The sequence below is a fragment of the Ascaphus truei genome, chromosome 1 (genome assembly GCF_040206685.1).
Source record: "Ascaphus truei isolate aAscTru1 chromosome 1, aAscTru1.hap1, whole genome shotgun sequence".
Taxonomy (NCBI): domain Eukaryota; kingdom Metazoa; phylum Chordata; class Amphibia; order Anura; family Ascaphidae; genus Ascaphus; species Ascaphus truei.
In genome coordinates, this window is record NC_134483.1 from 511,086,417 (window position 1) to 511,102,293 (window position 15,877).

General features: G+C 45.0%; 1 protein-coding gene across 6 annotated transcripts in view; it reads right to left on the reverse strand.

Annotated features, from left to right (window-relative positions):
* Nucleotides 1-15,877, reverse strand: part of GRK4 (G protein-coupled receptor kinase 4) — a 186,055-nt gene that overhangs the window by 127,314 nt on the left and 42,864 nt on the right. The window contains exon 2 of one of the 6 annotated variants that reach the window (XM_075570334.1): nt 15,746-15,808. The exons of the other annotated variants lie outside the window; for them this stretch is intronic. The gene's annotated coding sequence lies outside the window, so the exon portion shown is untranslated. The remainder of the gene's footprint in view (nt 1-15,745; nt 15,809-15,877) is intronic. 6 annotated transcript variants of the gene reach the window in all.

Sequence of the window (15,877 nt, forward strand, 5' to 3'; positions counted from 1 at the left end):
TAGGTTACAATATTTGCAAACCTTTCTAAGATAAGGGAGAAGGAGCGGCTCAGTGAGTAAGGACCCTGACTGGCACAGAGTTTCAATTCCCAGTGTCTCCTTGTGACCTTGGGCAAGTCACTTTATCTCCCTGTGCCTCAGGCACCAAAAACATAGATTGTAAGCTCCACGGGGCATGGACATGTGTCTGCAAAAAGACTCTGTAAAGCGCTGCGTAAAACTAGCAGCGCTATACAAGAACATACTATTATTATTATATTAAGATAAACCACTAAAAAAATGCTATTACCGTCGGATTTTTTTTTTTCCTATGGAAAATACACCAGCCAACTAGATCTACCTTGCAAATAAATGGCAATATTTCAATGAGGTACAACAGCCAACTGGAAGCCTTTCTGCCCGGCGAGGAGGGAGCGATGGAATACGGGTATTCTGCATTGTGTAAACACACACTTAGTGATCATCTGGATTCCACTTCCAACCACTGGAAATAACATACCACAGAGCGGGGACGTGGACCGCGATTAAACGCATTGCAAAGCTCCGGCAGCATGGGGGTTAAAATGGCGAGAGAATAAGGCCGTGTGTATAGTGCCCGCGACGGGCGACGGCGCCCAAAAACAAATACATTACAGCCACCACTTGCGCTTATAGTAAGCGCGACGCAGCGTCACCAAATTTGGAAGCTGGCAATATTTGATTTTTCAAGGGCTATCGCCCTTTCGCTAGCGGCGACGTTACCAGTCCCGTCGCGGACACTATACGCGCGGCCTAAGCATGCATACTGATTACCGTGTTTCCCCAATGCTTCTCCTAAAAGGCAACATACAAGCTGTAACCCCGCCCTGCCAGCCCAAGTCTATATTTTAAGGGGGGCCAACACCAGTCCTCAAGGGCACCAACAGGCCAAGAGATTAGGGATATCGCTGCTTCAGCATAGGTGGCTCCAAGACTGCACCCCCTGTGCTGAAGCAGGGGTATCCTTAAAACCTTAAGGACTGGAGCTGGCCACCTCTTTCCCCAAAGCATTACAAGTGAATGCGGAAGGCCTAAAAAGTAGCTCAAGAGGAAGGAAATGGTCATTATTACAGATGTCACATTAACATATTGAATTACTTGTGATCATCGTTTATCACGGTTCAAAGGAAGAAGCCCCATTAACTCTTCCAACCCCCCCCCCCCCTCCGCCCCTCTCCCCGACATTGCCCTGGGGAGTACCGAAGGCTTCCAATGGGTCCCGTCTCCAAGGCAGCGTTTCTCCATTATCGTTGGTTCAGTTCTTACGAAAACAGTATCATTTACATTGAGAGAACTGCCCTCTCATCTAATGCCAGGAAAAACCTCATGGCGAGCGTCATTCCAAAAGAATCAGCAGGGGGGGAGTTAGTCTCCCTGAGTGACCCCGCGTTGTTTAAGGTATACATAATTGGAGATTGCTTTCCATTCAGGTCTGTTTTTTCTCACGCATACTGTATATTCTATTAAATAAAAAAGACATTCTTAAAGCAGCAGTCTAAACTGTTTTTTTTATTTTATTTAATCCCCCCGCCCCCTTTATTATGTTCATTAATACAATCCACGCAATAATAAGTAATTAGCTAAGTTGCCGATCGATCTGTTCTCCTGTGATCGATCGGCGAAGATTTTGCTAGGGGGTTCACTAAATGGCTGCAGGAGTATTCCGCAGTCAGTGGAATGCATTTGCATATTAATATGACAACGTGCTGTGTGGAAGATCATGTGACCAGACAGGGCTCAAAGTTGTGTTCCAGAGCCTGTTTCAGAAAAGGAAGGGGATGTGACTTTGTAAATGGTTGCTATAGAAACAAAAAAAATGCTTGTTACATTATAATACATTAAAAAGTGTCATTTAGAGTTGTTTAAAAACAATGCTAGAAGTATTTTCTCATAGTACAGAACTGATTTATTTTAAAAAAACCATGTAGGATATTGCTTGGTCTGCAGCTTTAATAGAAGATTAATGTAACATTAATCCGATTCCACATTTACTCAGTAATACCAAATACTGTATGCTTTATTTAATGTGTCAAAATATTACATTTTGCATTATATTAAAGTCCTGCAGATGCATGATGAAACTAACCCAGCTCCCCTCTCATGCGTTGTGAAGGATAGAGACTTACAGTATAAGGTACAAATGCAGTAGTTTATATGCATTGAGCTGAAACATATACGCAACTTACTGAAGAACTCCAGTGAATGCAGAAACGGCGACCTTGGGGAACTCACTTTGTAAACCTTTCGGCACCAACAATTAGATGGTATTCTCTCTGGGGCAGGGACTTCTTGTGCCCGTAAAGTTCCCTGTACTGTGCTGCTTAGTGTCAGCACTATATACAGATCTAGCCAGACTACATGTTGGTGCTGCCGGGGAAAGCCCCCGGCAGCAGGAAATCTCTGCATGGAGGGTCCCATTCGGAAGAACGGACCCCCTGCCGGCAGCCGCAGTTCTTACTATCCCCAGAGCTACTGCGTTTTGCAGCTTCAGATCTGGATACATCTAAGACAAATTGATTATTGGGTATTGGAGTCAAAATACAATGGCTTGAATGAATAGAATGACTTGATGGTCCCTTGTAAGCAACCTGTAGTACACTTCCTTCCCTCATCTCTGAGAAGAGGTTGGTCCTAAATAAGGCCTCTTCCCTTACCTCTAACACGAAGCCCACTGAAGTCCTGATAATTTATATTCGCCTCATCACGTGAAGATTTCCTGCATAGGTTATCTCCATCCCTGCTTATGTCTTTAACTGTATCCGCTTCCAACCTCTCTCCCCCACAACCCTCCACGCCCTCCCTCGCGCAACTACAGTAGACGCAGTCGCAGAATAGACCTGTGTGATTTTGAAAGCTTTGCAAACTACTCTTCTTGGTGCTGAAACAAGGTTAAACAATGTTCTTTATATGTCTCCCCAGCACAGAGAACACAAATCCCAAGACATTACCCAATCGAACGAGTAAAACCCTATACACCAGGTCTTTGAGGAAACCACGTAACGTTCTGTTCATATACAAATGTACAGTACTTGCATTCACCTGTGTGCAAGTGCATTAAAAACCCAGGAAACGTATTACATCCACTGCTACACACTATTTGTGTATTCAATGTAATGATGGACTTTTCCGGTCTCTGTCTTCAATACAGTTCTAAAAACCAGGATGGTAGTGTCCATTTCCAGGTCACACGGAGCCAATAGTATGAAGTTGCAAAAGCTGGGATCGCAAACACTGATCGGCCAAAACACACTATCTGCAGACCTCCAACCCAGTGCAGCTCTGCTTCCAGCTCATTGCATCATCCTCCCTGCTGCTGAACACCCAGGCCCACATGGGAACACGTGTTTTAAAGGGACATCTGGTAGAAAACTGGTCAGGGTAATTAATGACAGTAAAATGGTGAGTACACTAGACAATGTGCGCAAAAAGAAATTCACTTAAATGCACACCACTAACAATTTTAAAATATAACTTTTAATAATATTACCGATTGTGAGTGTAACAGTGAATAAAAAGTTAATCAACCAATAGTGAAACGATATACCAATAAATTCCTTTTAATACACTCAGACTTAATAATATTGTTTACTGAGATGAGGAATAAATGACGCAATTCAGTGTTGATGGAAATACCATCAAGGAGCAAGTGCAAAATCACAATGATACACCTAGTAGGTATTGGGACGGAAAATAAACTAAAGCACTTAATCAATGCTAACTTTAGTAACAGTAGGTGTAGCTAATAGGTCAATTATACCATATCTCCCCTTTTGTAGAACCGAAGGGGGAGAAAAAGATAGTAGGAGCACTATGCTGCCTATGAAAAAAATAAAAAATATATATATATATATATCTTATACTATATTAGTGAAAGCACTGTATGTTTGCCTGCCTGGATGTCCGGTGTCCCTAGCGGCAATCTCATTGGTCCCTTGGGCCGCCCGCCCCCGCACACCTCTCATTGGCCTCACACACTCACACCACCCCCTTGGCCCGCCCCCCACACCTCTCATTGGCCTGAGGCGGAGTGACGGGCCAAAGGTCCACAAAAAAAAAACACACACACACACACACACACACACTCACTCTCCACCCTCCACCCTCCTCAGCCCGCACACACACACACACACTCCACCCTCCTCAACACACACACACAACGGAACCCTCCCTATCACCACTCCGCGGGACCTCAACATCACCCTCTCCCCCGGTGCTTCCCCCCCCCCCAGAGCACCCTCTCTCCCGGTGCTCACCCGCTCTCCCGGTGCTCACCCGCTCTCCCGGTGCTCCATCTCCCCCGTTGCTCCCTACATACAATGTATACACACAAACATGTATACACACACACAAACATGTATACACACATGTATACACACACACGTGTGTATACACACACACACACTATCCCCAGCACCACCACATCAGCACACCGGTATCCCATGCCCCCCCAGCACACTGGCATTCTCGGCTCCCCGCCATTCCCAGCGCCCATCAACACCATCAGCGCCCACACATTGGCACCTTCGCACCTCCCCCATCGGCACACCCACATCCGCACCTCCACATCAGCAAGAAACCCTCCCAAATCAGCACACCGATACAATCACCATCAGTACAGCCACAGCAGCAATACCACCGCACACCGCCATGGCCCGCGTAGACCACTCCCCACCCAAATGCCACCCCCACACCACAAACATCCCGGGCAACGCCGGGGCTCTCAGCTAGTATATATATATATATATATATATATATATATATATATGGTGTAGGCAAGGTATACTATAAGTGGATATAATAACCCCCAAATATGAACCAAAGGACACACCCCTGCACAGGCAGAGATGTCCAAACTGACTTATGGAGCTGTTTTAGGCTCTCTAGGCTTGGAGCATTATGAGTTATCACACTACTATACCATATTACAATATTTCAATATTAAAGACAGGAGATTTTTTTTGAGGCTATTAGAGTTATTCAATGGTGGTATATATGGTTCATGTATGGTATAGCAAGTATTTCTGTTATATCCGATGGCCTGTGGCAGTCCTGACTTATCTTACACTGTCAGTTTGGACTCATAGTATAACTGAGCCATCCTTTATAGCTCTGGCATCTCTGCCTGTAAGAGAAGCTGCAGAGGCCTCTCGCGGTCCGACCGGCACTTAATTTAAATGCCTTGGGAGAGAGCGCGGGACATCTGTAGCTGCCGAGCCCCCTGGAAATTCTCCCGCCCCCCCCTGGCAGGCGCGCCCCCCACTTTGCGCACCGCTGTTCTAGTGTAATCACCATTTTACTGATTCACTTTCAGCTCACAGTTGCACCCACTCATTACGGTTTCTACTGATTATTTCCACTTATCGGTATGGTTTCTAGTTGATCACTTCCTATCACCTCTCCCTTTTTTCGAATAAATGACCGTCAGCAAATGAGGGAGGTTCCCTTGGACAACATGCTGCCGACAACCGTGACCCGGAAGGAGAATAACTAGGGTCAGGTATTAGATACGTCAATACCACATTCACACTACTACACATTTAATACAAATCGCTGCCTACTTTAGGATGAACATTACTCATGTAAAATAATAGGCTTGTCCGAAGGAAAGGCTTCCTACACCTTCCAGCATCATTAAGACATGCGGATTCGGTGAGGAAAGACTCTGCTTTTCGGTTATTCTTGTATGCTAAATGGAAATCGGGGAGACAAGGTGCACAGGAACACCTTCAAAATCAGAATACACGTGAATACAAGTTGCCCAAATATTATGGTTCCACTATCACCGTGAAACACCCACATTCACTCGCCCACATTCACTCGCCCACATTCACTCGCCCACTAACCTCAGGAACCCAACTGATTTCTTGTCACCATTCCCTCCGCTAGGGAGATTACATACTAAATATCCATCACATCTTCAGAAGTCACTTCATCTGGTAAAGCGGATCTGCCCGATTAGGGCCAAACCTTAACAGATTTATGATCTTGTGTATTAGAGCAGGGGTGCTCCACTCCAGTCCTCCAGACCCCCGCCACAGGGCAGGTTTTCAGGGTATTCCAGCTTCAGCACAGGTGGCTCAATCTGAGGGCCACTGATTTGGTCCCTGCATCAGCACAGGTGGCCCATTGAGCCACCTGTGCTGAAGCAGGGATATCCTGAAATCTTGGCCTGTTCGAGGGATGGGTGGGGATGGCTGGAGTTGAGCACCCCTGCATTAGAGCACTACATCAAATGATCCATGAAAATATTTAACATTTATAGCACTGGAGACACCTACATGCATCTTCCAAAACGGTTTAGCTTGGCAGCAGTTGAAGTCTTTTGCGTGATTCCACTGAGCCCAACATGTTCCTGTCCAGCATGCACCTACTTCCTGTCCAGCATGCACCTACTTCCTGTCCAGCATGCACCTACTTCCTGTCCAGCATGCACCTACTTCCTGTCCAGCATGCACCTACTTCCCCTGAGGAGTACCCAAGTACTGATCCGACTGATCCCACGAGCAGGCGGCTGAGTGGGAGACTGTGTCTATGCTGCTGGAGTCAGTGAGCTCAATACACTCTGTTAGGCCCGGGCCATGGTGCCTTTGCCCGCGCTGAGGCTGTGGGGAAGTGGGTGTTTTCCCTGGCCATTGTCGACGGACCGTGGGGGGGGGGGGGGGCGGGGGCGTTCCTACGGGCGACACGGAGCTGGTTCGCCCTCATTGGGCGGACCGCTTACGTGACCCGCCAAGAAATCAGTTTCTACTGATTTGTTGTGCAACGAGCGCCCCCTCCTGCCTCCGCCCGCACGGTCTATGGGCGCGATCACTGCCTTAAGGCAGTCTGATCGCGCCCCGTGCGGACGCCTCAGCGCGGTCTCCCACACCATGGACTCAGCCTTACAAATGCACACTTTGTAAGTACATTGATTTTATCTTCTCTACTTATACAAGGTGTTTTACAGAATTATGCAATGTTGGCATTTTATCTTTTACATACCGTCCCCGAAACACCCTGGAGTTTCCCTCTGATCCTTGCCTATACCCTGACCATCACCATGTATACCACCATTGGTTCCTAATGCCGAAAAGAATGGAGTGTGCGAGTGTGCATGAGTCGCTGGTTAATTGATCCTCCGTGTTCTTTTGCCATTCTGTGTTCCACCGCTGTGTTTTGCTTTCACATATTAAACGAGGCCTGTTTTTCTCTGTGTTTTTGACCCTGGAAAGGTTTTTTGGAGCAGCACTTCGCATTTATCAAACAGGTTGTATTTGACTTTACCCCTGTTTATACATTTTATCACCAATACCAGGTCACAATTTTCACCTGCACTGCGTTTTAACACAGTTGCGGAGACGCGCAAGACTTTGCAACCGTGATGCGCGTGCGTTATAAAATGAAGGGTTTTCGTGCAGCCCGGGGCTATATGCTTTTGTAAATCAGACATCTATTGCACAACAGTAATTTTAATGTGATTGTTTGCAATCCTAATCTCTGTATACAATATGATTTACTCATAGGTCGTTTGATATGCTGCTTCAAATTGGCCCAGTGCCTTCCCCTGCCTGAACTCCACAGGGTTCAGGTTTTTGCAAAGAAGGGTCATTGTTGAAGGTCGTTGGTTTAATAATTAAAAAAAATGACAGCTCCAGATGTAACCTGACTCGGGTTTTCCCCAGTGTTGGGAAACCGGTGGGATCCGATCGAGAAGGAAGGACCCTTCCCCGCCCCACCACACTCCGGCTGCCCGTAGATTTTGCCTCACCCTGGATCTGCAGCATTGGAAATCTTTTCTCTCCGCTGCTCTAGGAAAAGTAAAGTCTGGCTACATCCTCTTGACCAGTGGTGGCCACCTGTGCTGAAGCAGGGATATCCTGAAAACCTGACCTGTTGGTGGCCCCTGAGGATTGGAGTTGGCCGCCCCTGCTGTAGAGTGTAAGCTCCCAGGAGCAGGGCCCTCATCACCTGTATCCGTTTACGCTCGTTTGTCACTATCTGTATTTATAGGTCATTCTGTTGATGTAATTTACATCTCCCTGTACCCCCCGCCCCCCTGTGTACCACGCTGCGGTATATGTTTGCGCTTTGCTAATAAAGTATAATCATTTGTAGCTGGCTTCATTTACAAAACTGTACCCAAGCAGTAAAAGTACTTTCAATGGGTTACAGCAGCTACCACTTCAATAAACCGCTTGGAAGTAACTGTGCAAACTGTATTGAGGGTGTTTGTTGCATTAACTCTTGTGCAGAAATAAGAAACATCCAGGTACACGAGTGTAATCTCTATACCAGTGTTTTTCAGCCGGGGTTCCGCGGGCCTCCTTGAAGGGTTCCCGCCATTTGCTGGTCAAAGACCTACATAGCGGCGGAGGGGACGAACAAGTTAGGCCCAGCCGGAGTTACACCCAACTTCCTGCACCGAGCTGAGGATGTTGTGAGTAAAAACAGGGGGTGTGTATCCATGGTGTGAGAGCGCGTGCTACCGTGCGTGTCACGTAACGCGCGCGTGCTACCGTGCGTGATCTGTGGCCCGAGTAGACGAGACGGGGAGGCGTGGCTGTGATGTCACGGAGCTGGTTCGCCCTCATTGGGCGAACCACTCACATGACCCGGCCGTCGCGCAAGGAAACAAATGTATTTGTTTCCGCGCGCACTGCGAACGCCGGCGCTTCTGGTCACGCGCTCTAAGGACAGCCTCATAGAGGTGCATCATTTTGATCGCGTCGCCACCGCGGTCGTCTTAACCATTGACGCGGCGTGTGCGGTCTCCGAGAGTGTGCTACAGGAATCTGCTGGAAATTCAAACACTTGCCGGAAGAAAATAAAAATAAACGAACAGCACAAAAGGGAACAGATCTAGACATGATTTAATAGATATTATTTTGTGTTGCACAAGCCGCTCTTTTCTTCCCGCATATGTTCGGATTTGCAGAGGTTACGCTGAATTTCCAGAAGTCACCGAGTATACGCACCTTCTGCCCTTTCTCCTTGTTTACATTATTGGAAGGAGTGACATCCAAAAGCAGCTCCAGGACGTCATTACCGAAGCACACTGGGGAGAAGCAACAGCGCTTATCTTAAAACTCATTCCTGTCCCAACAGCAGAGGGGTTTAAAATGACATCTGTGTTCAGGCGGCTTTGCAAAACGTCACCGGCATCTGCCCGACACTGACAAGCACTGTTGTAAGAATGTTTTTTTTTTTTTTTAATGTAAACATCTTTCCAAAATCCCTCTGGGTTATTTACTTTGGCAGCATGTTCTGCTGTCACACGCATGGCAGCCACTTGTGATGTAGCAAGCCTGAGCTTTCTAAGAAGACTGTTCAACTGTAAGGCTCGCAGCTGGAAAACCTGTACAGGGTGAACACTGAAGGTGTAGGCCGGAGCTATTCAACTTGTGGCTGAGTGCGGCCTGCTAAGGGCTTTGGAGCGGCCCTGCAAGGTCTGTGCCTGTGTGTACAAAAGTGGTTGATGAGATTCAACCAAAAGGATCCCTAGGCTGCGCTTATAGTGATGGCGACAGCGATGCGACGTCGCGGCAAAGCAAATGCATTGCCGCCGTCGCGTCCGCTTATAGTATGCGTGACGCAACAGAGCTACAGATTGGTCGCGATCGCTGGAAGTCATCTCCATTTGATTTTCCGGCGACCGGCGCCTGGCCGTCACTCTAAGCGCAGTCTTATTTTGCACTCGCTGGGAATATAGATTAGGCTGAAAAAATGTAATCCAAGGGTAACAGAGTCCCTTCATAAGCCATTCAATTGAATAAGATTACAAATTAAACTTCATTAGTAACACAAAAATATATATAAAAAAAAGGGTGCAGGGTATATATACACTGTGATATAAAATAATGGGGAGGGAGCTAATGGTGAGAGCAGGATGGCCCACACTTATAGTAAGGTCTGTTCCTGCTAATTTAATTGCAGTTAATTTTAAGTACATATTAACCCTGCCCCTGTTGGAAGATGGGCGGCACCAGAGTGCCACTCGTCTTCTGGGTTCGCGACCACGTGATCCCTTGATCCCTTGGGCAATGTTACATCGCTACCCCACTGTAGCGAAGTTAACCAATGATACCAACACGTCTGTGTAATTAAGGGCTATGTTTGCTGAATGGTGCGATGTTGCAAGACATCTTAGGACGCTGAAAGACCCCTTACGGCCTATATACTTGAGTAAGAATTTGCATTGGCAGGGTCACAGTTTTGTGAATGAGCCCCAATGAGACCAACGAGCTTACCTTGTTTTATTGGTGCCTGAAATGTGAACCCGGGGTCACCTGCTTCAAGGGCAGCATAGTTCCAATAACCAAGTACAGCCACTTCCAATAACCAAGTACATTACCACACCTCCTGTAAACACGGCAAGTTGCTGTGGTTTGGATTGTAATTCATTTTTGTACCATAAAATATTTCATTAGTTATAGACGATTAGGCTGCGCCTCCAGGAGGCGGAAAATAAAAAAAAGTATGAGGTTATATAATAATCCAGATTTTAGAATAGGTGATGGAGCCGGATTAAAGCAGCGGCCAGTCCATGTTGATCTCTATTTTAGTTATTTTATTTATTAATTATATATATTTTTTTTAGGTAAGAGGGCATTTTTTTCTTTTACTCCCTAAATCAGGGAACCTTGGAGATGATCAGCGGTCTGACGGTGGCAACAAAATGGCCGCCGGTGTCGAAGCCTCGCTCCAGTGGTCAACAGAAAGCTGCAATGTCAATGGCAGATGACATCGCGACTTGTGACCCCCACTGCCATATTTGCAGTTCTTGTGTGTCAAACACTGGCATAAAAAAACTCAAATGCAGGAAATTGATGAAGTATTTTAATTTACAGTGACATTACCCGGTGCCGGGCCCAATCCCCTGCTGCCAGGCCCGAGAAATGTCCGAGTAGCTGAAAAAGCGCCAGGTAAGCAGGGTACTGGGTAATTACCAGGTGTTCGGTACATCACTAATAATTTGTTGCCAATATTCCCAGCAGTTTGAACTGCAAACTGTAACAATAGATAATGTTATCTTGGTGACACAGGAATACATTGTAGCTGCTGAGTTACACTGACTGAAAGATTGATTGAAACTGAAAGGCAGCCATTTAGTGAACCCTGGGAAGCAGGATCGGTGCTCATCTATCGGCAGCTTAGGCAACTAGTTTTCAATAAAAGATCATCAAAGGCTGCATATATTAAAACTAAAGTTATTTATTTTGTAGTGCTTCTTGGACTGCCTTTTTTAATGTCCAAAAACTGAAATGACAAGAGACACATAGCTAAGCAGGGCACCTGCATTAAACACCTTATCAGTAAATGCATACAATAGGGTGTATTAAAGGAGGATAATAAACTCCAATGAAGAGCAGGTCACTGTTGCCAGAGTCAATATTTCTGTTATGTTTCTAGGTTGCCTCCAAGTTCCACAAGGCAGGAGTAAATGACATTTTATTATGTTACGCACAGAGTTTATACAAATGAGTGGTAAGCCACTGCCATTATAAAAGGAAGCAATGAACGGCTCGTTACCGCAAAATAAGTCAGCAAACACGTTGCGTACGCTGTTCATTGGTTAAGGTCACTAGTTGCTGTGGGATCAACTCAAACATTGCCAGGCTCCATCGTAACCATCGACTGGAAGGTGGGTTATAGCCATGGTCGGCTTAAAAAAAACAAAATGTCACCCTCCTCCTCCAGCGCAACCCCGTTGCCATGGCAACGTGTCGCACGAGCTGCCGGCAAGCACAGATCGTGCACGAGCGACTGGCAAGCGCCTATCGCACATGCCGCCCCCAAATTCTGCCGGGCCCAAATGTTGAAGCCTTAGGCCCGGGCCTATCCGCCACTGGTTATAGAAGCAATGCATTAAGAAAGTGTACATTTTCATAGATACACCCAAGATGTTATTTAGGTAATGTCCTAAAATTGGTGCAATGCTGATGCACGAAATAGTACTATATCCCTCAACCCAAAAAATTCCTATTGGAGACTACAGAATTTTTTTTCTTTGATAAATCTCATGCTGTTTTGGTTTGTTTTTCACACCTGTGAGCACGTGACCTGCATATAAGACAAGCGTTATTATGCAGCTCTCTAGCTGACCCACTTTCCCCCTTCGCAAAGGTCCCTCAAATGAACAATATCTCCCCTCAATTCATCCCCGTATACCATCTGTCACTAACAGCACACACGTGAGCACGTGACTTAGATATGGACCTAGAGTTAATACACATGGCTAAACTAACCAACTAACCTTTCTCCTCTGCAAAAGGTACTTTCAATGAGTTACTATTTACCCCTTACTCGATTGCAATCATATCTATGCACTGCCACCACCCAAGATATATATTTGCAAAAATATGTCATTATATATCTGCCAAGGACTCGGGTCCCTGTTTATTAAAGAAAAACTATGCACTTAATACACAAAAATCTGTTGTAGCAAAATGTGTCCAAAAAATTTAAGTTGCTCTTTTCAAAGCGTGCAAACAGTTCATTCAGAGCCCAAAGCATCGAGCTTTCTAGGTTTGGTTCGTTTTCAGGCAATAAAATTAATTCGGCCAAGTCGGAGGCTCTAACTTTCAGATATTGACATAAAAATAATCAAATAAAATTTAAATTATCACTGGAATAACATAAGGTTGAAATATTTAGGGATCTTTCTCACACAAAAAAACTATCACTCTCTTTATACATATATTTACCCAGAGCTTTTCACTACAATTAAACGGTATCTTTTACTATGGAGTGGACACCAAATCTCCTGGATGGGCCGTATTAAATCAGTCAAGATGAATGTCCTCCCGAAACTGCTTTAGTGTTTTCAGACACCACCGGTCGCTATCCCGATAAAATATATAAGGGAGTTACCCCATATAAACTGCATGATTTTATTCTGCATGAAAAGACCAACAGTGGCGTGATCAGTTATGCTCGCACCCAGAGAAAGAGGGGCGGTCCCTGATATTAGGAAATATTATTTAGCTTCCCATTTGAAACAGATGATTTTATGACTTTCTTAGGAAAATCAATATAGGTGGGTAGATTTAGAAAATATATTCAATAGCTCCGTGGCTCTCCTGGCCCTTCTGTGGAATAATAAGCCAACAAAATGCTCTAGACTAGACCTTTTTTGATTCGGCGGTAATAACATTTTCTCTTAAAATTTGACATAGGGTCAAAATTATCAACTATTTTCAGCTCCCTTGAAATGTACCCCTATTTTTGACATCCCTGACTGTGGTCTGGGTTGGTTTACTGGTACTTTTGATTTACGGGAGGCTAAAAAAGTTAGAGATGTGGGGGATATGCTATTGAATGTTAAATTGTTAAATTTCAGCGATTTTTAACAGAAATACAGTACTCTTTCACGGGTGCTGAGGTGTTCACATTTTTACAAGTTTCCCATTATCTTAGGCAGCTGTCTCCATGTGGGTCTTTTCCAGAGTGTTCTGTATTCGAGGAATTATAGAGAAAAAGAATCAGTGGGGTCTTATCTCAACATTGTACCAAGTTTTTATTTCTGGGGAATTTAAGGCTCCCTGCACACACCGTTATATGGATCAATGGGCCCATGATTTTCAGGAAGAGATTTCTTGGGAAGATTGGCAAGATATTTGGGTCAATGCAACGAATACATCTTATGCACAATATCTAAAGAGAATATCTATAAAGGTATGTTCAGATGGTATCCGACACCTCAGAGATTGAGGTAGATTTATTCAGTGACCACGAATCTTTGCTGGAGAGGTTGCGGTGGCGTTGGGGATATGGCCCATATCTGGTGGTTTTGCACCCAAATACAGAGATTTTGTGGAGTAGTGCAGAATTTGTTTCGAGAAACTATTGGATAAGAAACCCCCTAGGCCTGCTTATAATGGTCCTAGGTAAGCCGCTAGATAATTAAAACCAAAATATATCTAAATTATTGTTACACATTCTGACCGCGGCGAGACGTGCAATCGCAGGGGCATGGAAAAAGTCCCAAACCCCATCCAGGGGAGAGATTACAGTATCTCGAGAGTAAATGAGGTGCAATCTATGGAAAGACTAACGGCTTATGTGAGACATAATTCAAGAACATTTAAAAAGTTTGCGATTCCTGGTACTCTAGGGGGAATGTGTGAATTTTTGAGTTACTGTGGACAGAGGGCTGTATTTTCTCTCAAAGAGTTGGTTACTTTGTGTAATGTGTGGAGATGTGGTTGTCTAGCGTTGTTCTATTTTTGTTTTATTGATACCTGTGTTAAATTGTTGGTACCTATTCCCCTCCCTCTCCTTTTTTCTATTTCTGTATCCCTTTCCCTATGTTTTTCTAAAAAATTAAATAAAAATAAGTTACAAAAAAACAAAAAAAAAAAACATTGAAGAACCACAATAGAGGACCGTGTCTACTGTTTTCCCCTGCAGCACAATTCTTTGCCACAACACCACTTCCGGTGACCAGTCAAAATGCATTTGCATTATGACCAACAACCTTTTATTGGATCTGTCCCAGCGTGAGGACCCAGCTGATCTCAGCATACCACATGGTAGAACAGGGGGGCTCAACTCCAGTCCTCAAGCCCCCAACAGGTCAAGTTTTCAGGATATCCCAGCTTCAGCACAGGTGGCTCAATCAGACTTGGATATACTGAAAACCTGACCCGTTTAGGGGGTGTGGGGGGGGGTGGAGGGGAAAGGGGACGGGACTTGAGGACCCCTGGGGTAGAGGATCCAACAGGTCAACAAGGAAATAAACAATCGACGGACGAAGAAAAAGAAGCCTGAGTCTAGGAACCTCATTGTGGGGAATCCGTGGCTCTGATCAAGAATAGAGGTCGGCAAAGGATCCATGGACAAATGTAGGTCTGCAGCTGAACAGCACCTTAGTAACTCACATGGTGAGACGAAGTATGGTACACTAAATCATCAACAGAAAAAGGAAAGCATTTGTTTTCAATTCCCAGCATAATTGTGAGGCAACAAATTAGCAGTCATAAAAAATTCAGCAATTAAAAAAAAAAAAAAAAGGAAGTGGAGATGCCACATGCCGAGAAAACAAAGCAAACCGGTAAAAACATAACAGGACGGGTTACAGGTGTAGCTATTGCCATCAAATGCAAACCACTACTTCTGGGACCTTGAAGCATTAAGGAAATGTCTTCATGGACAGTGGACAAGCGGTTATGAGGATCATTATTTCTTTCATTTAAGTGGGACAGTGTAAATATGCTGCACTCCCCCCCCCCCCCCCCCCCCACTTTTTCTTTTTTTAGTGGGAAACCTCTGAGTTGGACGGTGCTATTTTCAGCTCCGGGGTGGGGAGGGGGTGGGGTCCTTCTCACTTAACAGCGCACGGTTAAGCTCCAGGGCCGCAAAGTAATTAAAGTGCTAGCACCAGTTTATAAAGATTAATTCTGACTTTGTGGTACAAAATGCTTCAAGACTGATGCATTTTTGTGGATAATGTACATTCTGCCTGTGCCTTATTGACTAGAATTCTAAAGTCTTTATACATTGTTGAACGACACACACACACACACACACACACACACACACACACACACACACACACACACACACACACACACAATAGGAAAACATTATGTGAACTGCTGAGGGGTGTAGCCAGTTTGTCATTTCCACATGACCTTTTTATTTCAATGGCTTTCATTCCAAAAACAATACTGTTTTTTATAAATGATACTGCACAGATTCTCATAAAGTGTTATCATTTAGCCAAGCGTGCCCCCCCAAATTTACAGACCTGTCAAATGTCACTGGATTTGGGTCCGTTGCCCCGGATTTTTGGCATCAGCTCTTCCATGGGCTTTAATAGAGGTACAAGTCAAAATTTTTATATTAAAATTATTATTTTTTCAGGCCCACATCTTCCAAC